Source organism: Rhea americana, unplaced genomic scaffold, assembly GCF_003343005.1.
Source record: "Rhea americana isolate MKP2758 unplaced genomic scaffold, rheAme1 scaffold_265, whole genome shotgun sequence".
Taxonomy (NCBI): domain Eukaryota; kingdom Metazoa; phylum Chordata; class Aves; order Rheiformes; family Rheidae; genus Rhea; species Rhea americana.
In genome coordinates, this window is record NW_028186385.1 from 1,011,901 (window position 1) to 1,039,789 (window position 27,889).

At 35.0% G+C, this 27,889-nt stretch overlaps 1 protein-coding gene across 14 annotated transcripts in view; it reads left to right on the forward strand.

Moving 5' to 3' along the window:
- LCLAT1 (lysocardiolipin acyltransferase 1) overlaps positions 1 to 27,889 on the forward strand; it is a 176,641-nt gene that overhangs the window by 56,146 nt on the left and 92,606 nt on the right. For 2 of the 14 annotated variants that reach the window (XM_085307843.1, XM_085307848.1), the window contains 2 exons: positions 25,333 to 25,383; positions 27,680 to 27,844. The exons of 6 other annotated variants lie outside the window; for them this stretch is intronic. The gene's annotated coding sequence lies outside the window, so the exon portion shown is untranslated. Of the gene's footprint in view, positions 1 to 7,113; positions 7,188 to 25,332; positions 25,384 to 26,363; positions 26,579 to 27,679; positions 27,845 to 27,889 lie in introns of those variants that run through there. 6 more of the 14 variants (XM_085307845.1, XM_085307855.1, XM_085307844.1 and 3 more) reach the window with 5 other exon arrangements.

The window sequence follows — 27,889 nt, forward strand, 5'->3', positions numbered from 1 at the left end:
GTTAATCTCATTCATTTTTGTCCCTCTAGAAAATGATGCTGGTATACCAGAAGCAGAATCATTGAATGCAAATATTTCTAGGTGTTAAACCCTGGCTTCTTCCAAAGTATCAGCATCAGCTGGGCAGCTGATGGGTTCCTTTGCTGTTCTTAAAATTGTACTTTCTTCAAGTTAATGTGGTGTCATAAGTACTAAGAAAATGAATAAAAGTAGAATTTAATTTGCAATGTTGAATCATACCCTTTGTAGTCTTTACAGTGGATGCATCCTAGAGAAGATTTTTGACATTTGATACCCATTTTTGGTAATGAATACTAAACCTAAATGGAGTCTCTGTATTTTTTCCACTTAAAATGTTGGCTTATATTGAGTTAATAACTAGTCTAGTACTGATTGGAGTTGGTGTTTTCTATGACTAATAACTTTTGACTTGTTAAATTCTGACTTACTGTTTGTTTGCAGAATCTCATRTATTACTGCTTGTGAATGTACCTGTTACTAGCAAACTTTATATCCCTGAAGTTATGAAAAGTTAATATGTGTTTTTAGGCATTGTGATGTTAGAATTAGAAATGAATTAGAAAAATTTGCTGCTGGAAGATACTATTTTAAACAGACAGGAACAACAAGGGTRGATTTTCCACAACTTAACTTTTAGCTCTGAATTTTTTTTTAATGCAGCTGCCAACTTTTGAACACTGAAATCATACTGTGTTGCAAATGCATCAGATTTTCTACTATGCGGAGTTAGTTTTTGGATGAGGTCTTCTGAAGTATGTAGTTTATTTTAGTTGTTCAGAATATGGTATTTTTTTCTATCTTCTGTCTCTTCTGTTAAAAGTAGTAGTAGTGATGAGCTGCTGTAGAAGCTATTTTTGTTTGGGTTGTAAAAGAGCATTATCTGGAATGATTAAAATAGATTGAAGTTAATCTATTCAGTGATACTTTAACAGTTAATGTAATCGGTGATACTTGCTGATATAGATGTGACTTTAGTCAGAATGTGGCATACTGTGAGGGATGCTAATAGATCTTTTAATCTTTACAAATGGGCTTGTAACCTGGTCCTGAGGTGTTTTAAACCTTGTAACTGGTAACTTTCTAGCTTTTGTTAAATTTTTCCCTCTCCATGTTAGGCATTTGTGTAGATTTAAACTGGTTACTTTATTAAAAACTTAAAGGTTAAATTATTTAAAGTGTGGACCATTTATGTTATAATGTAACTGTGCTGCATACAGTTTAATTATAAGACAATTTTATTGTAGTGGAATCTGCATTTTCTTAATTTTTCTACATCACCAAAGCACGAACTTTTCTTCTGTAAGCTTGAAACTTTTGGCATTATAGAAACAGAGTGAGATGTCAAAATATGACTGAAAACTTTWTTCTAAAATATGAAAAGAGGTGATGAGAATGTCAGGATTCTTGCTGGGCTCATTAAGAAACTTTCAAAAAAAATCCCTGCAGAAATCCAAACTTACACTGAACTGTGTCGAGAGGGTTGTGAGTATGTGAAATGGATTATCAGAGAGGTCAGTCTGGAGTGAGTAGGAAGGAGTGATAGTTGAATAAAAGAGTGAATGAATTGGTGAACAGGTACGGAAGCAAGATACCTGGTAAATCCTGGTGGCCTCAGTTAGCTGTCTGTTGTGAGTGATGATCTCTAAGTGATATTTTTTTTCTCTTGGTATCTAGTTACTAGCTGTTATGTTACATACCATTGCATTTCTTAAGAATTTTTTCAAGCTAAGTCTACYATATTCTGCCCTTTCATTTCCATAGGGAATATGGTTCATCCTCTAACATGTCTGATACAACTCCATCTGTATGTTTCAGTAGTCATTTAAGTCTTTATTTTGGCCTTTTTAAAAGCTGTCCAACATCTGCTTCACTGAGTAAGCAATTTGACAATGGCTAAAATCACTTTGATCAAGAAAGTTGTAGAAACCTGTTTGTAAGTCTGACTTAGAAAGCAAGCTGTGGTTGCTTTTAGAATGAAGCATGTCTTCTGTCTTTGCTTACAGGTGTACAAATTTCAATCTCAAATGTTAATACAGAAGAGATTGTCAAAATTTGTTATGGAAGAAATTTGTATGTATGTTGTAAAATTACTAAGTAACATAAGCAAAAAGTTAGCTTTTTAAAAAAATTCTTGAGTTAATTCTTTCTAGGTATCTGATGAGCCTGATCTATAGTGTTGTTTCAGCGAAACCTGAAAGAATATTGGCAAATGTATTGGTAGTTAAAATCAGATTAGAAAAAAAAGGTAGTCCATTTCAACCACTAAGTGTTTATAGAACTGCAAGCCTTTCCTGTTCTGTAAAGATTCTTTTTGGTAATATCTCTACATGTCTTCAGAACAGTGCATATGTATTTTGTTTATGTATGTGTTTTTTCTATTGGAGGGCATTTTGCTGGATATTTTCCCTTCAATAACTGGTTATAGTGAGAATAACTACCAATTTTAAGATGGGTTCTGAACTTGATGGCTCTGGTGAAGTCTGATGTTTGGCAGATTTATCGTTCTTTGGTTTTCTTGGGTTGCTTTTACATGGTTCCATGTAGAGCAGTCTGATAAAAAGTTTTTATCTTGCTCTCTTCATGCTATTTAAGCTTGGTCAGAATCTGTATATTTTTCTGAAATTCTAAGTTTCAGAAACGGAAATGTCTTAAGTGCTCAGGGGTTGTATTGCTATTACTTGGCATTGRTTTAGCAGATGTGAAGTAGTTCTTTTGTAAGTTAATTCTCTGTATTTAGGGCAGTTTTCCAGTGACGTTCAAATTTAAAGTTTATTTTTCCTGTAAAGATAGGTGTTTGGCTCTGATTGAGTTGGCCTGTTCTCAAAGGAGACTTACTGGTGAGTGCCAACTTTCTTCTTGGGCACTTTTCTCTTCCAGTCTCTTTCTTACCTTGTTCGTTGAATCAAACTGGGAATGGTTGTCACAGATGAAGATTTAACTTGCTGTTCAGGGTAACTTGAATTTTATTTTAACAGTTATGTGAAATAAACATACACACTTAGAGTTTGTGTGTGGGTTTTTTGTTTGTTTACTTTTTTGCATGGTCAGCTTGATAACAATTCCATCCAGATAAAAACAGTAATTGGGAGATAACAGAAAGTATGACTTGGGACTCTTCAGATCTATTAGGAGCACTCTGTCCGCTTTTTGAACGTAAAAATGTTACTGTCTTGCTACATATGAGGGGTCACCTGAAACACCTCCTGTGGCCAGTGACACGGTTTTAACAATTATAAAAATGATGCAAAGCCTTTATGCAGCTTGATCTTGGTCTCTTGAAGAGGCAGGATTAGTGGATGAGTGATATAAAATCTTTTTTCTTCTCCCCCAAGAATTTTTTTTTTATGTTTAAGTAATTAATTCTACCTCCCTTGGTAATTTTACTCTTAGGTTTCATTATGGTTACTCTTATCTAGTGTTAGTATTGATTTTAACATTGATTTTTCTCCTTTACCCACACAAGCAATGATCTACAGCCTGCATTTGTTCAGATCAAATATTAGCATTATGTGTTTGATTCAGAAGATAATTGCATATCTTGCAAATTGCCGAATGGCTGTTTCATCTTGAAACATTTAGAAATCCATTTTAGTTTCTCGTAATTATAATGTTTTAGTCAGACAGCAGTCTAAACTTAGGACAGCACTTTGGCAGTGATGTGCTTGTTTTTCTAAACTAAGCACAGTTTCTGTGGTTAAATTTTCCTTTCATTTATAAATATAGATTTTAGTCAGTGTAGGCCAAACTTTTCCAACTATGTTTAAAATTAGCTCAAGCCATATTTTAAAAATACTGTTCTCCTGGTGTGATTTGACTTATGTAGAAAAATGTATGCAGAAATGAAGACTATTTTGAAGTTGCTTAATGCTTTTAAAGTGTTTTCACAATTTGTTTGCGAAAAATGTGCATAGATTGGCTCAAATAGGACTTAATGCTGATATTCTTTTTGTAATAAATGCCAGTAGTAACACTTCATTCTGTACTTCTGAAATATGAAAGGTAGCTTTTAAGAAAGAAACTGTAATTTCCACTCATCAAGCAACAAAATTACAACATCAGCATGAAACAAAATGCTTGCTGTTTTTCTAAATTTCAATTCAAGCATCTTGTAGGAGATTAGTTATGTTTTCATTGCTCATCTTATATGTCTTTAGGCAGAGCGTAATTACTTCTTTCTGTTGGTAGGCTAAAGTTACAAATAGATGTATAGTAAGCATTAAGCTTTGTGTAAAGAATATTCAACGTCATATGTATTCAGAAGTAGAGATAGGAAAGAGTCTGATGCCAAAATTGAATGCATCAAGTTGTTATTAGAACGCCCAGAATTACTGCTGAAAGTTTGGTAGATCTGACTTTCAGAAAACTATAAAAGAAAAGCCTGTTACTAGCATTATTATTTTGCTGTTTTTACCCAAATGCAAGAGGAAAGGTCTTTGCTATACGTGGAAGCTTTTCATGTTGGCAGAGTGTTCAGAAATCAAGGGAATCAATCTGCCAGCAATACCCTTCTGTTCAGGTAGACCATTAATGTATGACCATGTGTAGGGTGTCGTGCTTTCACAGGGAAAGCTTAGAGCAAATGTTTTAAGAAGTAGATGAGTAGAGTGAATTTCTGTTAGGTGGAATGGAGTATGTTTTTATATGAGGTGTGCTGATTCACTTCGACCGATTGTTTCTTTAGTGCAAGTGATGTAGGAGAGTTCAGTCATGGAAATGTGAGAACTCTGACTTATTTTCTTACATGCATTATTTTGTGGGCCTCAATTTCCTTCTAGCTTCAATTATTAGTCTTAAAGTAAGCATGTGATTATTTAAGTAACTATTCCATTTGTTATCAAGGTCACAAGGTTGTGGCTTTATCTTTGCAGTCTTAACTGCTAGAATGTAAAAAATGTTGGTTTTGGCAAAGCTGATAATAGTATAGCAATAGTAAGCAACAGAAAACTTATCAATGGTAAAACTTACCATTTTTTATTGCTGCAGCGTGTATTATTACGGTGAATCCTGTGGTAAAACTTGAACAAATTGTTCAGAGTTTCACTCAACTGATTTTTTTCCTAACCAGATTTAATTCTTAGTCCAAATTTATGAAGTGGGAATTTCTCAAGCATTCAGCTTGCTGGATCACAATTATGCATTTCGTGTAGATTATGAGAAAGTTGTTTTTAACTCTCCTGGTGAAATAAAACCAGTAGACAGAGATGACCATATACTGATCTACAGAAGTTAACACTTTTCACAATGAGTCAAACTTCAAGCTGGCTTCTGCTTTCAGACTTTGGCAGGAACTTGGAACTTGTTCCTTGCTCTGCCATACAAATTTTTGAAATTATTTTTGTAAGCTGGAGTTTGGGGCCATGTGCTTCAGGAAAGGCAGCACCAGATCCTCTAACAAAACCAAGGAAAACTCCCCAAAGTTTCTCAAAATAAGTAGAAGAAATATTACCTCTTAGGTCTCTATTGGGAGTAAGTGCATTTTTTCAGCTCCTCTTTAGTGAAAAACCTTTTTCTCTTGAGTACAGCATTTCAGAAAGTGATGTGAGGTGATAGATTCATGACAAAGTTATCGAGCCATTCTATMGAGTCTGGTAAAGCTAATCACTTCCTTTTAGCCTCCTGCGTAGAAAGTAGCTTTCTTTTGGTCATCCCTCTGGAGTTTGAAAACACCACTAAATCTGTCAACTTGACTATTGAATTTCCTTAAAAAGAAAACAGTATTTGCCATCACTTAGAACACTGCTTGCACCATTCACTAGGTTTTTCATTATGACAAGTAAAAGTGATGCATTGCTAGTGAACTACTAGTGTGCAGTTCATCATCAGATAGGAGAAACAATTAATGTTCTGGGAATTGGCATGCATTTCACATGTGGAAAGGCGGAGATTTGGCCTGGTTTAATCTCTTAAATAATTGCAGACTGTCTAGGAAGATGGAATGTAATGTTCTGGATATGTTTGATCTTTTTAAAGTTTCGAGTAGACTGCTTTAAAAAAGGATCAGTCTGACTGAATTATATACTATTTCCAGGAGATGGATAAGTTTTACACCATAGTTTCCTTAGAAAAATACTTGGGCATCAGTCTGATTTACAAGAAGTGTTTTGCAGACTCATCTATTTCTAACTATTGAAAGTGACAGGGTGAGTCTCTCTCAAAACTATGGCTTTGCTCTTTTATTAGGAGTGTTCTTTTATTAGGAACATCAGGTTTAAATTTTTGCATTCAGATACTAAGTCTTAAATAAAGCTCTGACAATTATCTGCTGTTTCCAGTACTTGCATTGGTACAGTATTTATTGCAAAATGGTCACTTCATTATTTTGTCATGAATGGTTAGATACCAGTTTCCAAAATTTACTTAAAAGAGACATTTATGGAAGAACTTTCAGTTTTTCGACTTATGTTGTAATAAAGGTAGGCATTGTACTTACTGTATCTCTGTTCTGCTCTGAAAGAAGAATCCTGGTTTCTTTCCACAATGTTGAGAAGCAGTTAGTTTTGAACCTCTGTGTGCTGTAACTAAATCACACATATAATTTAGATTCTCAACAGTGAATAAAGGAGCTATATGTTTACCTTGTCTGCCAGCTTAATAGTTCTTGAATGGCAAATGTATGCAAAAATGTCAGAGGTTAAACAGCTATTTTTTTGTATGTTCTTATTACAGTAGGTCATTGAAGGACCTTGAGATGACTGCTCTCCAAAATCAAGACGAAGGATCTGTAGTTATGATAGCATGGAAATTAAATGTAGGCAGAAACAAATGTGGTTTGAGTGGTCACAACACGAGTGTTCCTAAAATAGTTGTTGATAGCGCAGAATTATGTATTATCTTTTGTCTAAATGGAAAACAGCTAAAATCTTGGGTTTTTTTTTCTAAAATAATAGCAGTAGGATGGTCTACTGAAGAACAATATGTCGCATTACACAACACTCTTGTGCAATAAAATCTTTGAAAATACACTAATACCAGTTATTTTGAATTAATGAAAGACCATTATGAAAAATTTAGAGGATTTGGTAAGCTTTGATTGCATCAGTCACATTTCAATAAGATCATCTTATGGCCTTCCTTCTCTCTGTGTCTTTGCAGCTTGGCAGACCATCATCCCCTTGTATCACAGCATTATGTCCCTGAAGCAGCTATAAAAAACACTTATATGAAAGGTAATATTAGGAAAGCTTCAAGCTGTTTAAAGTGTTGCTTGTTGCATGCAGCTCCAAAGGCATTGAGATTCCTCTTCTCTTTCATGTAGACAGTGGCATGTAGAGGTGGTAAATCTGGCTTTTGGGCTTTTTTTTTTTCCCTCCCTTCCTCTGAAGATTTATGTAAAGCATACATGGTCTTTTAATGAAGATCATTGGGCATCCCTAAAAGCCTGTTAAGCAAATTAGTAGATCTTGCCCATAGCTTTGCTATTATAAGGAATAGGGAGGAAGAATTGAGCTTGCTTTTGGAGCTGAAGATCTTATCTGTGTGAGCAGAATGCTAAAATGAGTTTGTTAGTGCTGTTTGTCTTCCTTTCTCTTTCCTTCTCCATGCTTATCACACAGATGTTCAATACAGTAGAAGGAAGAGGAAATAAAGATTGCATTTCCCTTGTTTATCATCTCTCACTGAGACTTGAAATACAGAGTTAGCTAAAGAGGGCGTTTTTAGGAGAGGCTTTTGCTGAAGTTTAGAAATACRTCAATGATTCATACATGTAAAATAAGCAAACCTTTACATTTCGAAAACCTTTTGCTAGTTTTGGATTTCTGTGCTCGGTATTCTATATGTACAGAATGGGCAATGAGATAACTAGCACTGGAAAATGGTAGTTGTGAAATGTTATTGTTTAATTCTCTTTACATTTAATTGCATAGGCTGCAGAATATTTTGGGTTGAAAATTTTTAGAAGTAGTGAAAATRATCTGATCTGCAGAAGAATAATATTTTAATGAGTGTTCATAGAATAACATGGGAAAGAGAAATCATCAGCAGTTATTTGGCCTTTATCTGAAGGCTGCTGATAGAGTTAAAGCTTTTCAGGCATTTACCTAAGTTTTTACAACCTTTACAGAGAGTATATATTACAGTCTTCAGAGCAGATACCTTTGTTTAGGCTCAGTATCTTGTAAAGATCCCCATTTCTCAGGATTTTTGCTGGTGGGGCAATAGTTCTTTTCCATGTGACAGTTGTAATTCTCACCACTCTAAAGAACTTGGGATGCAGTGTTAATGTGGAGAAATGGTCCATACTAAAAACTGAATCATTTTTTGTGAGACTGAAATGTCGATCTGTCTTGAGAAAGTTTTCGATATGCAATTCTGCCAGTTTTATTGTCTTGAATGGTTTTAATGTTCAGAGTGAAGTTATCAAGGACTTTAGTTTCTGGTTGGGAAGTTATTTGATACAGAACTATTGGTCTTGAATTTCTTGATTAGATAATTGCTGCTTCCTAACATCTCTCTCTTATTACTGCTGCCTACTGAAGCTGAACCTTACTAAGAACAGTCAGATTTCCAAGAGCTAGGACAAAAACGAAATTCATGTTAGAATGATCTAGAGGGAAGCAAAATTGTGGGCAAGTATTTTTCCTTTTTCCAAATGTTAAACTAGACACATTAATAATATTTCTACAAAAACACTACTGGACTAATTTAAAGCAAAATTTTCATTCTTATATTCCACACAGCTTAAAACATTCCTTTCTTTTCCTGCTGTATTAACTTCTTACATAGAAAGGAAATGAATTTTAGAAAGAATGTTATCCATAAACTATTTGAGACATTCTCTGTTAAGGAAATACCAGCTGTCAAGAAAGATGCAGCCAGTGTTGATTTATATTAAAAACATTTTAAAAGAACTATTTGTCAATGTAAAGTGGATTAATTAAAACATTTTAACTATTTTTTGCCCTGGAATAAAGGTAGGCAGATTCCAAATAAGTGTCTTCTCTACCGAGCCATTATTAAAGGACACAAATTTATTTTTTCAGAAGGTTGTTCACTTAGGTAAGTTGTTCTCTAATGTAGCATAAAAAATTTTTCTCACTAAGATGTAACTACAAGGAAAAAAAAGATTTGGAATCATTAAGCTTTATCTTTATTAATAATCTTCAAATTCTATAAACTTTCTTTCATTGATTCTTTTTGACATTTTGACAATTTCTATTAAAAAGAAAACAGGCTATATTTTAGGATTATCACTGTATTTTTATTTCAAAATCTGTTCTTTTAAGAGTAATTAATAGCCATAGGAGGCATTATGTTGTTTCTCTGGAGAAAAACAGTGAAATGCAGACACACACACACACCCAAAAAAAAAAAAAAAAAAATCAGAATCAGGCTTGTGAAATATTAACTATGGTAAGATTTACTCTTTTTAATCCATTCTACTGTGCTGGTTTTAAGGACTCAAACTGAATATGCAGTTCTTCTTTAATCATTTGAAGCGTAAAGTTTTGGTTTAATTACTGTATTGTTCTTTGTCGCATTAATATGTTGATACCAGCAGATTCATCCTTGCAAATGTAGAAGCAGTTATGCCTGTTAACTTTGTAGATAGTGCTCCAATTCTCTCTCTCTCTCTCTTTTTTTTTCTTCTATTTTTCTTTATAAATTCAGATACAATCCTATATGAGCAAAAAGATGTGTAGATGTTGTTGTTATGTGGTCTAATTAAATGTTGCGTATTTGATTTGCAGAAAGCACAAGTATCGTAACGGTATGTGGAGGTGATTAATCTTCCTCTAGGATATTTTTCTTTTTCATTACGATAATTTTCTGGAAATTCATGAAAATGAGAATTTTTCTATGCGTTTAAAGTATTAAAATATGCATCTCAAGTTACATGCTTGTTATTAGACGTGGGCAGATATGTTCCCTAAAATCCTGTTCACACTGTAACATGGATTAAGATCACATGTATAATGTCAGCAAAATCATAGGTACCAAATTATGTAAAATGTAAGCTGTTTTTTGTCTTTATTGTCACTCATGTCTCCACATATGAATTGGGTTTGTAATTCCATTAACACATTACTTTTTTTTTCTCCTTTAAAAACTTCCTTTATTTGGTATTCATAATGATTTGTATTATGGGAATTCCTTAAGGATCTATGGAAAGATATGGTCTTCCACAGGATGTGCATGTACTTGTGGCACATGCTTGGTACTGCACAGTGAATTGAATAGGGGATTGAAGAAAGAGGATCACCTGAAGGTTTCCATAGTTAAATGACACTCTGAAGAACAGGATTTTGCCTTTTATTTGATAAGCAAGGCACCTAATGCTTTTCATTAACAATAKCTGACTATGGTCCTCATATAAAATGCTAAGACTTCAAGTTGGACACGTATGAAGTGACAAATGCAAAGCTTTCACAGCTGTGGCTGAAGGTAATAGGAACAGTAAGTTGTAGTGATGAAGTAATGCACAATGACAAGTGCTTGGGAAAATCAGGCTGTAAACATCCCAGATTAGGCGCGCACAATTTGTATACTTTGTTTCTTGGATTTTAGAATTATGAAAATAGAAACTCCCATGAAAATGAATTACTGGCATGTGACTCTTTCAAATAGTAGCATAACAAACATAATATGGGAAAAAAGACTCAGGTTTTTTGGCCTAAGATTTTTAACAGTGTGGGCTAATTTTAATATGATATTATATAGTCTGAAACTAAAGACTGTATGTTAGACTTGCTTTTTCCTTAAAGACTTCTCCACAGAAATACCTTGTTTGTAGTTTGACACTGTGCTTTACTGGGAGCCTGTTTTAGCGTGTGAAAAATGCTAGGTATCTGAGACCAGTGCTGACTCTCTTGAGAGATAACTAGAATGAGTTCCTGAATATAGTGTCTAGACAACGAGTTTTGTCAGAACTAGAAAAAAAAAATTGATATTATTTCAATTTATTTCTACAAAGCATTTAAATGATCCCGTGGTTTCACTGAGTTAGGTAGGTCCTACTTTGTGTGTCTCACTTAACTTGCTTTTGTCTACAGAGAAATAGTTCTGTGTGTATCTGCATATGCATGATTGGGCGTGTGGTTAGTATTCCAAGGAGATGGAAGGGATATAACCTTCTCTAATCTTTTGATTCACATTTTGAAACTTTGTGTAGTAATTCTTGCGAAAATTGTATTAGTCAGCTGGGACAACTTCTTTCAATTCTAGTCTCTTGCTTCTGCAGTCAAGATGAAGAATGTTGCTCTTGATGCTTTTTTGCAGAGAAATTAATAACAAACTACCATGCATTGGTTGACTTCTACTGTCTGATTAGTGGTACACAGGTTTGCTGGATCTTTATTGGCCTTCACAGTGAAGTTAAGCCTAAAAACATATGTGGAGTTGTTTGATCTAAATATATCTTAGTCTTTCATGATATTTAGAAAAAGGCAAAGCTTATTTGATGAACTAGCTGATATCTTTACAGCTGGGTAACATGAAGAGGGATGCATTTTGAATGAGGCATGAAGTCTGGAGTTTTCTTTAGTTTTACCCTCATTTACCTTATTTGATAATAAGTTAAAGCTTTTCCTCAGCTGTTGTCTATGAATCACTTTTACAGGTATATCTGATTACTGGCAGGGAATTCAGGAGATTAACTGTAATNAAAAAAAAAAAAAAAAAAAAAAAAAAAAAAAAAAAAAAAAAAAAAAACCAACATGCCTTTATGTACTTTTCAAAAATAAGGACTTTGGAAAAAATGTTGTATTACTACAAAATATATTCCCATTATCTATCTGGCCTAGTAGAAAGTGACTAGAATAAACAAAATATGTAACAGCTTAACCTGTTGTAGAATTTCTTTAATAGGACATCCTACAGTTGAGTTGAAGTTGTTCCCGGTTTAGATATTTTCTTAATGTATAGCAAAAATTGCTTTCAGTTAAAAAGGGTCGGTTATGATATATCATGATTTTGTATTTATATGGTTGATATTTTTATCTAAGATATTGGAAATTAAAGAGATGGAAAAATGACAAAAAGGAATTATTCCTCAACATTAAGTGCTGTGGGGTGATTGATAGTGAGTCTCATTAGCTGTGTTGTTTCGAACTGCAGCTAGCCATTCTGAAATATTTAAAATCCCTAATGTTCCCAAACAACTGCTAGAGAATCCTTTTTTGTTATTCATTCTAAAAGATATTATTATTTWTTTTTGTTGTAGTTGGACCTGGGAATTTCAGTCAAGTATCGGGAAGTGATTATGTTTTTTCTCAGTGACTAATGCAGTCAAACCTGATTTGAAACTTTGGAATCTGTTACAGTACAAAAGGCCTGTGATAATGCTGTTAGAGGTTTTAGATAGTTTTAAACAAATTTCTTCCCATATAATACCTAAAAATCCAACAGTATAAGTCATAAGCTATTCATCCATACCCCTTTATCTGTATTCTTTGCATAGAGAACCTGTAAGATATTTTAAACAGATTTTATTTTGCACAAAGATAGTTTTGTGTGTTTTTCTTTAGGGTCTGTTCATTACTTTTTTTGTTAAAGCTTATCTAGTTCCAAAAACCTTTGAAGCTGCCATTTTATCGACAAAATAGCTAGTAATTTTTTTGAAAATGAAGAACATGATTTGTCTGAGTGTCTTTGTGTCTTTGTACTGTATGGCTTGAAGATGAGATGCATCTGTAGCTGTTGCCAAACTGAAGCCTGAAACCATGCCAGGATATTTATGTTGAGTTTACTTGAATGGCTTTATCTACTTGATTTCTTTCTCTGTCATCATTAATCACTTTCTCTTTGCCAGGGTATTAGTTGCAAACAATTTTGACTTCCTAAAAAAAATGTTTGTCAAATAACTTCTCTTTGCTCTATTTTATCCTTTATGCACACTGCAGATATTTGTAAACCTCTGGAAAGTACTGTGAGAATGTAACAGCTTAATATAAATAAGTGGAAAGGTCTGTTCAGTTGTTGCTCATGTTTTTGAACCTATCTAGACAGTTGGTATTGGGTCCTCCTTCTACAAGATGGAGACTACAGGGGAAAACATTGGTAGCTCATTGAACTTCTCTGTTTTGTTTGGAATGTATTAATCATTAGCTAAATTAACTTGAAATATTTTGTTAGGCTATATCATGACATAAAACTGTGGAGACTGCATACACATTCTAAAAAACTCTTAAACTAGAAACAACTGTACTTACTTCTTTTTGTTTATTTCTGGCAGTGACTGGTATGAAAATGCTGTTTTTATTTGCTTTGTTTTTGTATTTTCCTTTTTAGTCCTTTTTACAGTTATTCTCTCTACCTTGCAACATGGCAGAAGAACATTATAGACTAAATTATCTGCTTCATGAAGTTTAAACTCTTTGAAAAATGAATATTTAAATAATTTTTATTTTCTTAGTTTTTCAGCTAACAAGGATGTATTTCTGAAAACTATGGCAAACTTTAGAGTTTCCAAAGTGATGAATTGAATCACTGTTTTGAATAGTAGCATAGCTGTCAACAACAGAAAGCCCTCATGCTGATGTGCTACTTGTGCAAATGTGATGCAAGGTTTATTGGTGGTGATTCTTCTTAAAATAAAAGTTGCCTTATTTATTCCTTTAAAGCTTTCATCAGCTATGGAAGAGTTAACTACTTACCTTAAAATAAATTGCAAAGTGAGGRGGGCTCTTAGGGAACAAAGATCCTTTTCTCTTTCCATTCTTAGGGAGAGTGTGAGTTAAAAACTGAAGTGGTAGTTTTAAACCTGCTGATGTTACAGCAATTTAAATGCAACTTGTAACTGAGCCACCATAGGAAAATTATTTCCTTTCCTGAGGGAGGAAGGAAGGAGAAGCACTTGCTATATAGACTGTTTCCCTATAGGCTGTTTCTCCTCTTGTTTGTATGGTGGTTTTGCACTGTAAGAAGGGAAAGCAGCAGTTTCAACACAGGAAAATGTGGTTGTTAAACCTCAAAAAAGAAGTTTCAGGAGCATGCGTAATATCTGAAACTATTTCTCTCATTCTTGCTTTTTGCTTTCATTTTGTCATTGTCTTTTTTTTAAAAAAAAGGATCAAAAATGACTTTTTTTTCCCTAGTTGAAGGAAGTCTGCTGAGCAATTTCATAATTAAATGTTTGTATATTTAAAATGCCTGTGCATTTTCAGAACATCATAATGCCTCTAAATTCAGTGACTTCAAAATGTGCCTGTACAATTTAACTGGCCTTCTTGACGCAATTGTCAAATGAAACATTTTCATTGGCACAAAAATATTTGCCCCACCTTTTTTCAGTTGCTAATGATGGGGACAGTAACATTAAAAGCTGTTTAAAATATATGTAGTGAGTTCTAAGGTCATTCCCTACCTGCTATTTATTTTGATTTGTTCAAGTGCAAAAAAAAAAAAATCACATTGGTAAAGTTCTAACGCTGAAGTAGTCATTTACTGCAATTCTGTAAGTAGACATACTGCCTTGGTAAGCAAAAGAAAAGCTGATATGTTAGGTAAGTATTCTGCATGGTGCAAACTTAGACAATTTACATGTCAAGAAGTTTGGTTGGCTTCTTTGGGCAAAACTTGGGACTTCTTGAATAATGAACAGTGACTATAAGCAGTAAAGGTCACTTCCTAATTTTAAAGTAACTTAGAGTACATTACACTGAATTACAAAGAGTGTAAATACAGAAAATCTTTGATTAACTTCTCCTTTTCAAAGTGTCTTGACCTTTATTGAGCTCCCCCAGCTGACATTTTAGAAGACTTTTAGTATTACTTCTTTTCATTATAAAAGGCTTTATTTGTGTATTTGCTTACATGTATTTCATTGTCATCTTTCTGCCATTTGGTTTTCTTCAGGTACAACAGCATCTGCATTCTTTGTCTGCTTGGTTACTGTATTGGAGTAGTGATGCAAGCCTTTTTTGTATAACATTCTAGAAATGCAATTCATTGASACATACTGTCTTGGTAAGCAAAAGAAAAATAATCAAATGAGTGAAAAAGAACAAAGTAGCAACCAAGTTAATAACCTTTAAAAACATTTGAAAAGTAAGTATAATTCATATTAGCAGTAAATCACATAGGATAGATATCTTTCTATTTTCACTTCTGAAATTATTAGCTCTTTTTCTATTTGAGAGTGAAGATATATTTAGTCTGACTTAATGCCAGTGAATCATAGTATATGCATTATTATTGTATAAAAATAGTGAATGATGGTTGTGCTTCTTATACTTTTCATATCTATGAGAGGGGAAAAAAACTCATTGTACTTGAAGTTGCTCAGACATTTCATAGTCTGGGATGGTGATGAAGGAGGAGGGTAAATGATGCTTTAAATAACTCAGGTGAAAGGAATACACGTTGTTTTCTGTTACAGCAGACCTTTCCAGTTGGCTTCCTTTCTTTCCCTTTCCTAACACATCCTGTGGTGTTAGCARTATAGACTGCATAAGATTACGAATAATATTTTGAGGAGTCATTACAGAGTTGATCTTTTTGGATGATTATTCAGGCAGGCTCTATGATTTAAGATGGTAGCTTCCAGGTGTTCTTTAAAGGTCATGCCAGCAGTGCCTGTTAATATGATATGTCCTTCCTTTCCCCTGTTCCTATCCTGCTGCTGTTGCAGCAGGATGGGAACTTCTTCCAATAGGCTAATTAAATCTTAGTAGCTGGCACCTTGGGCTGCTGGATAGCTCAACAAGAACTTTCTGGGTTGGACAGACAGCTTTTCAAGAGCCTCCATTGTATGTTCAGTAATAACGATCTGAGCCAGTCCCAGAAGTAAGATCTGATTTCTCATTGCTACTTTCTTCCTCTCTTTTATTCCCTGCAGCCTTTAAATTGTATTACATAATCTGAGGTACTATTCTCTGCTAATAAACACTTTCTAGAAAGATACTTCAGAAAATGGAAACTCTTCCTTAGAAGAAGATATGGACGCTTTAGATTTTTTATTTTATTTTTTATTTTTTGAAAGATTCTAGGAAGGGGTGGACAATCATGGTTAGAATCACTGGTCATATGCTATTAAGAAAGCTATAGGCTTTTAACTGTCTGCACATCATTTCTGACTGACTATATGCTACTGAGAATTGAATGAAACTGAGTCTGAGATTTGTATCTTCGTTACTTCAGTGGGCAAGTTGTCTGGCTACTCTCCTTTTCCTTTATGGATTTGGATACTCGACAACAATGAGAAAGACCTTAAAAGATGCTGATAGAACAAAGGGATTGTATAGTTTATATAAAGAATGAAATCAACCTTATAACAAATGAGGAGTTTTAAGAAGGATATAAGCTTCTGTATTTTATGGCTTAAGATAAATGTTGACTAACAGAGGAAGAATAAACTTGCCATGCTGCCTACTGCAGGCTCTCTGACACCTTGTTATGAAGTATATGATTCAAGCTGTTGTCAAATGAGATAACTGAGTGGACTACTACTGGTTCAGTTTTGGCAATTCCTGTGTTCCTTCCATAGATCATTTCTTTCTTCAACACCATATAAGACAACGAGGTCTCTTAGGTYAAGACACCATAAATACTCACTCTCCATAAAGAGTTATTCTGTTAAACATATGTCAGATCTGAGTTTGCAGAATCTGTCCTTTCTTTCATCAACCTGGGCAGTTTTCCAGTTTTCTGAGGGCAACCAGCCCAGCAAAAACTCCTTCAGACAATTCCTCATCTTTCTACTTTTTCCAGAATGGAAATATTAGCAGGTGGGAGGAGAAGGAGTAAAATAAGAAAGGAAAAGTGCATGTTGCTGCTACTTGCTAGTTTTTGTGTAAATTTTCCTTCTTCTCCCCTGTCCCAGAATAACAACAAAGCTTCTTCAAGAATCCACAAATTAAAAGTAGACTCTTTTTCAGCCTTTGAATGATCTAATGCTGATTAGATGCCATAACAAAAATACAAGGAAACAAGAAGTATTAAGATTATACTCTTAATCTGACTACTAAGGTTTTATTCCTCCTCTGGTAAGGTTTGAGGAAATTCTTGGGCATATGCTTGGTCCTTGATGATGATCAGCTATTATACTTGTTTCTAGGATATCGATTGGATAGGTGCTGGTTGCTCTTGATTGTGAGGGATTTTAGCTGGGACAYGAGTGGTTGAATCCTGTAGCTTAGGACAGACTGGAGAGAGATACTGTGATGAGGAACTGGAAGACCCAGGGATATGGGCTCCAGAGAGTGGGATACCAGACTGCAGGTTCTGTGACCCAAGCCTACATGTTCTTCCTCAAACTTAAGTGACATGATCAGAAGTGTAGAAACTAGGGTTAGGGGGTATGGCAGCTAAGAGTATCCAAGAGTCAGGGTTGTGCAGACCAAAAGTGAGAGTTGGAACCAAAGCTATGCAGGCAGAAGGAATTAATATGACTAAAGGGCCAAAGACCAGGGATGAGAAGCAGGATCAGAAACTAGGACTGAATTGACAGCAAGAGGGACAGGAAACAGGCTTTGAGAGCAGTAACTTGGATGTTATCTGCAGCTACAGAATAGCTCTTGGGGTTTCTTCTGTACCAGATGTTTGTGGCAAACAGTTAATGGAGTTCACAGGTTGGTCCCTTGACTCTTGGAAGACTGCTGGCTGACTGCAGCTTGATTGTCTGACTTGAATTGCATGTGTTGCTGTTTTCTACATGTCATCTTTGTTTCAGTTGAAATTATTAGGGGARCAATGAATTTGCTGTTGTGAGAGTTTAAAGAATATTTTTTTTTCAAAGGTGTTTTAAATCAACAAGTCATTGAACTTAATCATCTTCATATGTGTGAAGGAATTGTTTTTTCCTATCATCAGTGGATTTACTAGAGGAAATTCTGCTGTCTTGCTTTGTGCATTCAGCCTATGAGACTGTCTCCTTTTGGTCTATTAGATCTACATAATTGGTCAGTATGATGCARTAACCATGTATGAAATGTGCCATAACATGTTTGAAGAATCAGTAGTGGATTCTCTGAAATCRTTTATACCAGCGTGAGTCGTGGCGGCACTTGGGAGCTTTATATGATGTTTTTTGAGCATTTGAGTTTTTGTGACCATTCCCRAAGGGGAAGTATCTATAAAGTACTTATGACTCAATGACTGTCTTATTGAAACTCTACTGAAGTTATTCTAGAATCTTAGGACTATTTTTTGTGTAAGAAGAGAGCTTTATGGAGCCTGTACTGTTGTTTCTGTTTTGATAGATTGCTAATATACTTCAGGTTTCTGATTTTGGAGAGTGAAAAAGCTAGAAAATAGATGAATCAGTCTGAGTAAGGTTTCACTGTAAGGCTCCTGAAACACATGCTCATTCTAGAGACAGACATGGTGTCATTTCAGTGATGAGTTTGTGAGCCTCCTGGAAACAACTGTTTTGCATAAGGACTCAATTTTTCTTTTTCTGAAACAAATTACKCTGCAAACTGTCTGTGGTTAATTTTCTTGAGAAAGGGAGCCCTATTCAGGTTGTAGAGTGAATCTAGCTGAACACCATTTAGAGGCTACAGAGGTTGGAAACATGTGAGCARGTAGTATCAAGCAGACATAAAGTGCCTTAGTGTTCTGATAAGTTGGAAAGATAAATGTCTTTTGGAGCTTCCAGTTGGTGTTCCTATCTGTTCTCCAAAYTGTTGTGTTCTCCATAAAAAGATATGTTGACCTGGAGCAGCAAGGCAGCTTGCTTTTTTTCCTTATTTTTTTTTTAATTGAAAGGTAACCTAAGATATTTGCAGAGGATAGACAATTGGATATTGGATAGTTTTCATAAATAAAGAATAAATAATAATAATAAGTAGAAGACTGGCTCAGAGTGTAAGGAAGGAGAAAAAAAAAGACATCAGAGCCAAATGACCTTATTGGGACTTTGACATATTTGCTTTCCAGTTGATTGAGAACATATCCGTAACACAAGTACTTGCTTGGGAGTTTTTCACATGACCATTTGAGGTATGATAAGAAAGAAACTCATTAGTTTCCTGAGAGCTGGAAGTATAATAGCTATTTAGTGTGTCTTTTTTTTGGAAAACTGACTCATGATTTTTTTTAATGCTTGTAGTTGCCAATTCTTGATGTAATGCCTTTTTTTATAATTTATTTATTTATTTATTCCATGAATAAAATGTAGCAACAGACAAATCTTCAGGATGTCAGAGCATACTGTGGTCTATTCCCTGTTTCATGGTCTCTGTAGTAGCAGGATAAATAAAAGTAYTTTGAAGCGTGTCTTCTTCCATGTAGCCTTTGGGAAGGGGAAAAAAAAGGTGGGAGATTGAACATGGAAAATTTTATGAAATTGCTCATGGGTTTTCTTTTCATGTGAAATTCCCCTGAAAATTTCCCCGTGACTCATTTCCTTCTTGATTCCTTTTCAACTCCATGCTTCGGGCTGTTTTTAGATGAATAGGTAGCTTTTTCCTGCCCAGAGAGACTTGGATTTTGCAAAAGTGAATCCTTAGTTTTGAAGTTGTTCTGCTTTCTCTGAGTGRTTAGACGTTGCTGTCTATTCTCCATAGGTACAGATGCCCTCTTTTCTCTGACTTTTGTTTTTTGCCTATGGGCAAAGATTGGAAATAAGAGTCTGCTTGCAGTGAAAATTGATACTCCACAGAAGGGTATTGTTTTAGGGAGGAGGTGTTGTGGAGTGGAATGTTTTATTTTAGCTGATTTCTGTTGATGTTTGGAAAGGTCTTGTATTGACAGAAGGTCAGTGAGGGAATTTGTTATGGTTTCCTAGCTTCTGACTTACTTTTCAGTTCATTAGGATTATATTCTTTCGGTTGGCATGTAKAGTTCTCTAGAATACATTTCATGAAATATCACCTGGCATCTTTTACAATGGTGTGAACAACTGTTTTCTGGATTGACAATTACATAACTAATTACTTTTTAATATAGGGAAATATTCTGTAGTCTGAAAGATAAGAAAGGCTGATAGGATACCACAGTCTTTTACCACACCTACAGTCATTTCTGCTCCAAAACAAATTCTATGGGATCATAAATACTTTGTTTATTMTGACCAAACTCTTAGATATACGTAAAGCTTTACAGTATAACTCTTCTCACATTGAAAAAAATTCGAGAGCCTCAAACTTATTCTAGTCCYTTTAAGACAGCACGTGTAGAACTTACTTTTGTAGAAATATTCACAAAAATGTTATWCATGTGCAGTTAAAATTTAGAGTAACTATTCCTAGCATCTGAAACATTATAGGTTCTTAAAGATTTCAGCAGCATTTCCCAGAATATCTTATTCCATAAAGGTTCATGTGTTTTGATCATGGAACTATGAATGTTCCTTGCAGTAAAATTAAAGCCTGCTCTCCCCTCACCTCCTTGGCCCTCCTCCCCTTGGCCCACATATAACGAATTACTTACAAGACCCGAGTCTTTGGAAAAAGTATGTGATCACTCTAATCCCTAATGAGTGGTTTAAATTCTAAGTGAATCATTTGTTGGACACTGAAGCAACAATGTCCTTTATATCATAAGGTAGCATGAATGTGCAATCTTAAATACAAGCTGCCCTGAAAGAACATTGAGATGTCAAAAAGAAATAAAAGTTAAGTCCTAGAGGTAAAGTTCCTCATACAGATTAATTCAACTCCGATCTACATACATGCATTGACAGCATCTGTGATTTACATGAACACATACCATTTTTTTCCATAGYTAGCTGTTTCCTTTCTCTAAAGTTATAAGCAACTAAATGGAAAGTCTTGAATGAAACATGTCACTTTTAAGAAGAAACATACCTATCTGTCTTGCTCATAATAAGCAATGTAGTCMTCTTAGTGTAGAAAATAAAAGACATTTCAAAGATCTTCAATAGAAAAAGAAGTACACTCGTAGAGAAATTATACTGACTTCCTGCCTAGGCAATCTCCTTATCACTAGTGCCACGACTATGCTGCTTCTAGTTGGATATATTACTAGATCTGAAACAAGTCTAGGATATTTGAAAAGTAAATTATCTTAAGAGCAAACAGTACTGAAACCTAAAATAAGAGTACTATGAAAGCTAGAGAATTCTTCACTATGTGGACTTACAGCTACTATCATTTACARCTACTGAGAGGAAGTGGCAATTTCCTAGACTCTGGCAATGCTGGCTAACTTCTTCTTAAAATGAAGGGAGTTCTCCATCCAGTATTTGGTAGATGCATTGCAGCTGGCTTTCTATTTAAGCATATCTATACGTTGCAACATGTAAAGGGTAAATGCTCTGCTTGGTTTGAAGTTTGGATGTTCTGAATATATGTTATTTGGCTGTTTGTTCAATCAGATAGGAGACTTGACCAGAATCTTGCTGCTCTGTTTGATTTTTGTGATCCTATTTTCATGTTCATGTCTCTGAATGTACGAATAGCTGTAACTATTTGCTGAAATGTGTTCTTTTAAATTAGATGTATGCTTGGAAAGTCCCTAGACAAACTAGACAAACAAACTAAATTTCCCAGCTTGGTCACTGTTTATTCATTTGAATTACAAATAATTTGACTGGAGACAAGCGCTGTTGTTTCTGAACTAGGGAAAAAATGAACTTATGAATATAGTTATCATGAAAAAAGGAAGATAATTTTTGGAACAAAGTCTTATCAGRCACTTAAAATGTTACCACTTTAATGACTGAATTTACTAAAAATACCATTCTTAAGGACATGGGGCTATTTGCTAACATATTGTATAGATAAAGATGCAGAGATTATAGGGCAGTGTGTGGGGTGCCCAGGGCATTAGCAATGGATGACATCTGTAGGAGTGTTAAGAGTAATTAATTCATTATTACCTAGGATAAAGTGAGTAAAGAACACTTCCTTTTGATACTTGTTTTATAATCTTCAGGTGACTTTCTTAAACTTATTGCTGCTTTTGAAAATAGAACTAGCTAAAGGGAATTTCTGATAGCCAAGGTAGTGCTTGCCCTGTGTATGTCTGGCTGACAGTTCTAGAGTACTAAGGGTCATRTTTGAATGCATATGATTATATGAAAAATAAGTCATATTCTCTTTTYCCCTCCCCTCATTTTCTAGAACCATGAGTTTGGTTGCTCAAATGCAGTAGTGTCTGTAATGTGTTTGACTTAGCTGTTCATGATACAATATTGTATTTGTCTGGTTTATCTAAATGAAAACTGGAGTGTCTCAGTGTAAAATTTTGGGAACAAAATTGTTGAGTAAAAATACGGTGGAAATTGTTGAGTAAAAACARTGGAAAGAGACCTGTGTCTAGAATCTGGAGGAGATTCCAAATAACGGTTTTTAATTCTTGAAACTAGTTACAGGGAGTTATTAAATAGGTAGATTTTGGAATTTTCAAACAGATCTGGGCAAGATTCTGAAAGATTTTTCACAGTTTTCTCCAAATCTGCTGCCAAGTGTSCTGGTAAGAGTTGAAAAAAAATTCTTTTGTACTTGCAAGTATGAATAAGTAAGTCTACATGAATAAACTGGAAGAAAACTGACAAGGGAATTATTTTGCAAAAGCATTTCATTTTGTGAAGTTTTTTAGTTGCTGAAATTTCTGTTAGGACTCTTAAACACGTTTAATCATTTCTTGCATGTAAACAAAAACTTGACAGTTTTCATTGTCACTTYTTATAAATCCTTTTCATCTATAAATGTCAGTGATTCTGATAACTTGTATTTTGAGTTGATTTCAACAGCTTGAAAGGACTAAACATTATTTTCTGAAACTATTCAAAACTCTAAGCTGCGTGGGTGTRCAGCAATAGTTGCATATTCTGGTAGGAAGATCTTTATTCAATAACAGGAAACTCTTCTAGGGCATCCCTTCCTCAGTACCCCATTCCTTCCTTCCCTTTGCTCAGACGGGAAGCTAGTAAAATGTTGCCCACATAGTAAATGCTCTAATGTCATAAAAATGAGGAAAGTAGGGAATCTCTGATGTTAAATGTCTGTTTAACTTTTCTTATTGTGATTGCTCAGAAAATCTACAGTATTAATCTCCTGTAGATCAGGCCTCCATGAAGATCAACTGCATATGTTTTCTACTTCACAGGAAGAGAAAATGGAAATATTTTTTAGGCCTGTCAATTGGAGAGAGTTAKAACAGAGAATGAGGGAAAATAAATCCAATGACCCAGCTTAGATACTTACCTTTAATGCCCCAAATCGGCAAATTTGAAACTATGTAAGGTAGTTTTGATTCAGGATTTTGAAAAGCATGTACTACTTTGATATTATAAAGCAGAAGACAATTTTTTTTAACCGAGTAATGCTCTTGTAATATACATACAAAAGAGGTAAAGCTGACTTAGAAGATAATTTTTAAAATTGTTTCACTACTTTTGATTTGTATATATGTTTAAGCTAAAACATTTCAAGAAGAAATGTGCTCCTTTAAGTATGTCTTGATCTGGAAGCTGCCTGTGGTTTAATGTTTCATCACAATAAAGGCAGYTTATAGGTACTGCCAAGAATCCATTACTTTTTCCTCTTGAGCTCAAACTGCTCCAGTGAGATACCTTTAAGGTGAGAAAATGCGTATTTAACAAACTTTGTCATCTCTGTGTTTTCAGTGAGAAAGCTTTTTATATGAACTTCTTGCTCTGTTCTGAGCACAATTACTGATATTTCTGTGGAAAATAAAAAAAAAGAAGTAAAAACAAACTTCAGACTCAGATGTGATTTTTAAGAAGGAGAGGCTTAAAAATGATTTAAAGATGAAAGACTATTTGATAGTAAATATAGCAGTATRTATGCAAAACTTGTTTTGCATTCTGCAAGAAATTCAAGGGGAAGGTTCGTCTGATGTTGGCAGAAACTTATTTAGAAAACAGTTTGCTCTTTAATGAAACCTTGCTCCTTTGAGCTGTTGTCCTTATCAGCTAATAGTATTCTCTTCAAAGTGCCAAACACACCTTTACCCCCACATCCTTTGCCTAGTGGGAATATCGAGCAGTAGCGCATGTTGGGACTAGTTCAGAGCTATGCATGTGCTCTTTGACCAGCCAGCTGCTTCCAAACAGAATTGATATGGCTAAGATACTTAGGTGTACTCTTTGCAAAGAGTGTTAGTTTGCTATATGAGAGAACTGGTGAGGATGGGGGAGGGTCTGAAGATAACTTGTTTTTTAGTTTATGTTACTAGCATACCTTCTAGAACAGAAAGTAACAAAAACATTGCTTATTTTTAGTTCTTGTTCATCTTTCTCCTCTCCGTATTCATATTTCCTCAAGTATTTTTTCAAGTTTTCTCCTTATAGCACTTAAAAAAAAACAAAAACAAATAAAAACTTTTTTACAACGAGTTTTACCCCTCCTTCAGTGTGTTAGCCAAGGGTTCTTGGTAAGGATAGGTCATGGAAAACCTTTGCTCATATATGCCTGAGTCACTAAAATAATCTTCTGTATTGTAATTGTCTTCAAACTACCTTTGTTAGAAGGCATGTTTTTCTGCCTTCCTAGCTGTAATCCGCTGCTTTCCTATTACTCTAACTTTTCACTTTGTCACAGCATGTTCCTTTATTCCCACTGTTGTGTTTTATTGTTTCCTTCTGTCGTCTTTCTCTGTCTGTTAGTCTGTGACAGTGGTAGGAACACGTGAAAATTGTTGCCTCATTCATTGCTCAGAATAGACCTGCTGAGGGGAGAAGTCAGAACTCTGAAGGGCAAAATCTTGCCTTGCTTGTTACTGAATAGGAAAAGTGAAGAAAAGAGTGGTCTGCATGAAGAAGAGATGGGCTATCATTTTAGTGCCATTGTGGAGAATTAGGTTCACGACCTTGCTCAGTATGAGCTCAGTTTTGCAGGCRTAGATGTTTCCTCAGTTAGCTTCCCAGGTGCAGCCACTCAGACATTCATATACGCTTCATTCTGCCTATGAGCTTGAGAAACAGCACTCTGCATGTCTTTTTGGTTTTATGTCTGTGGGAGAGAGAGCAAGTGACCCCAAATACCACTTAATTGCTTCATAACATTTTAGCAGAAAGTTGGAACAACTTTACTGTCCCATGTTTGAAAGTCTTATAACTATAGTTTCTCTTAATAGTTTTCACCYGTGTTAATATTTGCTTATGTTGACATAAAGAAATATCTTTAATAGAATCCAGGTGATCCCATATATTATCAGATCTTTGATTCTTATGTTGCATTATTTGTCATCACTACTCTTATTCCTGGCCATCAAGGTGTTTAACTGATGGAGTGTACTGACAGCAAAGAAATTTTCAGTGCTGATCTCATTGTAGGTTAGCTTAGCTATCTGTTCCATACTCACATGAAAAATATCATTTAGCTCTGGAACATAAGAATATTTCATGCTTGATTCTGTTTTCTTATTTATTTATTTAATGCTGAGGCTCTTGGCTTCCACTCTGTAGCTGTACTCATGACTTTTTTTTCTTACCCTCAACAGGTCTTCCAGTAGAACCAGAGGAGGACTAATTTCTGCATCATCTCTCTTGAGGTCGTATTGTTTGAATGGAAATTGTCTTGCTATGTAAAGATACACTGTCATTTGGGAATATTGAGAGTTTTAGCAGCAAATATACCTTCATAGCACTATAGGGAGAAGCATCAAAGCAGTGAGGGAGAAGGGGAAATGGAACATCATGAATGTCTGTTTTTGACAAGTGCATAATTCATAGTTTCCTCAATAAAAATATCATCTCCTCTGTGCCCATTGTAATGAACTCTTCACAGACATTTCAAAACCTATTAAAGAAAATCATGATTATATTTGGAAATTCCTCTGCAAACTCAACAAGATAAGATGTACAGGCTTTTTCTTGTCTATCCTTAACCAGCTGCTCAGGTTTCTTCAGTTATTAATGAGCTTGTTATTCAGCTTGCATATAAACTCTTCTAGCTTCTCTTTCTAGCTTCTCTTTCTGTGATATTAGTATGCTAATCAAAAGTAGCAGATCCTTTCCAGGAATTCTGTGTTTTTTGTATAACCTTTTCTCTGAAAGGTCAGGGCACTTAGTGAAGAGGAGAAACACATGCTGGGGTATGTTCCCACTTGGAAATTGCTGAGAGATGCTAGATCTTGGAAGTGAAACTCCTGTAGAAAAAGTAAGCTGTCATAATGTAGTTTTAGGTCATTAGCTCTGAATCTTTCTRGCTGAAAAGAAAACTAGATACAGCTGATACTGAACATATTCTGTGACTACAGAAACTGCTATGAAAAGAGCTTTCTGATTTAGATATTTCTGATAGCATGATCTTCAATGCCTGATCTTGGCAAATATCTTCCTCTTTGGATTATGATCCATCTAGTGCAAAGATTAAGTCATTACATTTCTTCTCAGTTTCTTATATTATTTTTATTCTAAGAGGGAGAGGGAATACCAATAAATAACTTTCTCTAGCCTCAGTCTACCTTGTCACATCTTGTTCATCTTCCACGTGACTATCTTGGTGTAGGTCTGGGTGGTCTGGGTGTTCTGTACCTTCTGGACCCCCACGCCTAAGATACGATTGGCATAGTTTCCTCAACTCTCCAGCCAGTTCTTTGCTTCRTGGATTATTGCCTTTTAAAAACTATCTTTTTGACTCTTTTCCTTACCACTTTGTAGCTTTCAAGGTACTTAGACTTATGTCTGCCTTTTATTTGTGACCTCCCAACCTCAACTGGATAAGTACTACTGAGTGGTAGACTGGTAAGTGTCAGTTGTTCTCTAGGAATGTCAYAAGCATGTATTGGCACCTCTTTATCTGTGGCTCTTGTACGACTTTCCTCCTTTCCTCTCCTTTWTTTCTAATGGTGGTTCTTAAGCTAGAACGATACTTACACGTGTAAAATCTAGTGGTCCCTGAATAGCTGTAGTGGATTATTTTCCTGGCTTACTGTTCTATCATAGTAGTCKTCTTTCATAAATACTTTATTCTTGGATTGCTTGGTGTATATATCTGCCACAGTGTGTCTGTCTAATGACTTGTGACTTCTGAATGTTTTTGCAGCTGATTTGAAACTCATTTTCATGGTTACATTGTCTGGGTTTTTTTGATGGGAAATATAACACCTATTAAAACATTTTTAATTCTCTTTTTTTTTATGAGCTCCTTTTGGTTCTAGCAAAATTGATTAGAAACTGAGCTTCTGTTTCAAATGAGCTATTATTTTACATAATGTAAAGCTAAAAGTCTTAGTCTTAGGTGTTACTTTTTTCCATTTTGTATTTTGGAGGCCTTGTAAAGTATTGTGTAAGAACTGGCAGATAACTTCCCCAGTTTTTTCAGCARTGAATTACTTTCTTTAGCTTTTTAGGCTGGTAATTTGTTATAGGATAAAATGACCTTGCTAAATGTACGTGCAGAATATATCCTTAATTCATTCAACAGCACTACTAGGCACTTTGCCTCTAAATATGAAACACTTTACAAATAAGAATCAAATAGCTCACATCCTTCTRTGTGTTTGAGAGATCAAAGCCTTTCACCTTTAATAAGAAACATGAGTTACTTTATTGTATAATATTGATTAAACATTTTCTGGCTTTGAGAATATTTAAAGTTTGAAGAAAAGTGTGCGTGTGTGTGCTGTAAAATCAGATCCAGTAGCCCTGGAACCAGCGGCACTATCTGCATCAGCCTGCTGCTGTGCCTGGGCTAAGAACCCCTACTGAGACACGGCGTTTCATTAGCTCAAGTACAGAGCATCTAACTCAGCTATGTGCCTTCCCAGGCAAAGCCAGCATCTCTGTGCAGCACTAGGGAGCTGTGTGAGGTTGGTATTTACACTGTTCACAATTTCARTGCAGCATTCTGTTAGAAGTGGTTTTGAAGACCTACATCAACTCAGAGTCCTGAGGACTCCCTTTTTGAGTTTTGTCGGAAGAGAGGCTTCCCTCTGTGGCTGGTAGAAGGAAAGAATTGCAGAGCTGAAGAYGGAGTCGAAGCTGCCGCTCATAACACTGGTTTGCAATGTAGGTATCTTYAAAATATCCAGGTATGCTGTTGACTAATCCTGT